Raw genomic sequence first — 2,484 nt, forward strand, 5'->3', positions numbered from 1 at the left:
TATATAGATAAATAGGTAGGTAGGTAGGTAGAGAGAGAGAGAGAGAGAGAGAGAGAGAGAGAGAGAGAGAGAGAGAGAGAGAGAGAGAGAGAGAGAGAGAGAGAGAGAGAGGAGTGAAGAGGGATAGAGATAGAGACAGAGATATATAGAGGTAGATAGATAGAAAAAAAGATAGATAGATAGATAGACAGATAGAGAGAGAGAGAGAGAGAGGAAAATGAGAATGAAAAACCTGAGAGAAAACAGAAACAAGAAGGAAAATAAGAAAAAAGAGAAAGCGGAAGAATGAGAAAGAGAGAGACAAGACTAAACGAAAGAAGGAAAGAAAAAGCGAAAGAAAGAAAACAATAAAGTAAAAAAAAAAAAAAAAAAAAAAAGAAATTAGAGAAAGGCGAGAGGAATGACCTTCAACAACGAGCAATAAAATGCACATTAACAAACGTTTGTTCAACACCAGCAACGGCCCAGAATTATAAACGTTCCCCGAATTTAACGCAAAAAAAATCTTTACGAATAAATTTAATATCATTCATGTATTTTTTCTCTCTCTTCATTGGGTATCGTATTAGAAATATCAAATGATGTTGCACTAGTTATCAATTAAAACGATGTATGGATCTGTTGTGGATTTATGATGTTTTTGATATTTCGGAACATTCTTTTTCCAATATGTATTGTAATATGAAATATTTGCAATACATTCTGTGATATTTTACATTTGGATTATTTTCTGAAATATTTTGCGCATGTAATACCTCCTGCGATAGATTACATTTATAATATTTTCCTTTCACAATATTGAAATATTTTATTTTTCTATATTTCTAAGCTTGGCTCAGTTTGTTAACATGTGTACACCTGTTTTTATTTATATGCAGCTGTTGGTATTTTTCTGTATATTTTTAGAATTATCAATATTATATTTAATTAATGATTTTGTTACTAACGTAAACGTTACTGATGTTATATTGACTGTTAAAAGCATTGCTATGCTCGTTATTGTTACCATGTCACTGATATAATGACAATGGTGAAGGTGATCATGATGTCGGTAATAATGATAATAAGGATAAAAAGGATGATAATGATAATAATGATAATAATTATGATGATAATGATAATGACAATAAAATAAGGATAATAATGATAGTAGTAGTAGTAGTAGTAGTAGAAGTAGTAATAATAATAATAGTGATAATAATAATAATAATGATTATGATAATAACGATCATAATAATAATCTTAATAATAAGAAGAATAAAAATAATGATAACAAAATATTGATAAATATAATAAAATAATATAATAATGATAATAGTAATAATAATAATAATAATAATAATGATAATAATGACAATAATGTTAAGAATAATAATGGTGATAGTAATGATAATAGCAATGATAATGATATTAATAATAATTAATAGAAATTAGGATAGTAGGAAGAATGATGGTGATAACAATGATTGTGAGAATGGTAGCAATGATAGTAATGAAAATAATGATAATAAACATAATAATGATATCAATAATAATGTTAATGATAATTATGATGATCATGATAATAATAAAAATAATAATAATAATAATAATGATGATGATGATAAAAATTTAAAAATAATAATAATATAATAAAAATAAAAATAATAATAATAATAATAATAATAATAATACTTATAATAATAAATGATAATAATCAATTATAATAATAATGATAATAATGATAATCATAATGACAATAATGATAAGTATAATGACAATTATAATGATTGTTATTGTCATTATTATCAGTATTCTTATCTTTATCAATATTTTCATCATCATTAGTATCATTACCATTATCATCACTATCACCATCATCATTATCATTTTTGCTATAATCATCATCATCATTATCTCCCTAATCCTCCTCCTCCTCCCCTCTACCTCCTCCTCATCATCATGAATGTTTCAACAAAGTTACCATACTCAGGACATTTGCCGTGTCGATCTGCACTGTGTCAGTTGCAATTCTCTTGCACAACAAAGCGTAGGTAATGAATGAATCCTGTGTGTGGGTTTGTGTGGGCGAACCCTCTTTGGGAAATCAAATTCATACATAACATATAAAGGAATATATGAATCTTTGTGTGTGTATTTGTCTGGGTCTGTCGGAATCTCTCTCTCTCTCTCTCTCTCTCTCTCTCTCTGAATTGCTCATTCTCTCTCTCTCCCCCCCCCCTCTCTCTCTCTCCTCTCTCTCTCCTCTTTCCTCTCTCTTTTCTCTCTCTCTCTCTCTCTCTCTTTTCTCTCTCTTCTCGCTTTCTCTTCTTTCCCCGAACTACACACACACACACACACACACACATAAAAACTATTCATTATATATTTATATATATATATATAATATATATATATTAATATATTATATTTACTTCTATACTATATATTATATATAATTATTATATATATATTAAATTCAAAATATAATTTTAAACAAAAAAA

At 27.3% G+C, this 2,484-nt stretch overlaps 1 protein-coding gene across 1 annotated transcript in view; it reads left to right on the forward strand.

The window, feature by feature from the left end:
* LOC119598132 (regulator of G-protein signaling 20-like) overlaps positions 1 to 2,484 on the forward strand; it is a gene marked incomplete in the record, with an annotated part of 148,582 nt that overhangs the window by 140,578 nt on the left and 5,520 nt on the right.

Source organism: Penaeus monodon, chromosome 40, assembly GCF_015228065.2.
Source record: "Penaeus monodon isolate SGIC_2016 chromosome 40, NSTDA_Pmon_1, whole genome shotgun sequence".
Classification (NCBI taxonomy): Eukaryota; Metazoa; Arthropoda; class Malacostraca; order Decapoda; family Penaeidae; genus Penaeus; species Penaeus monodon.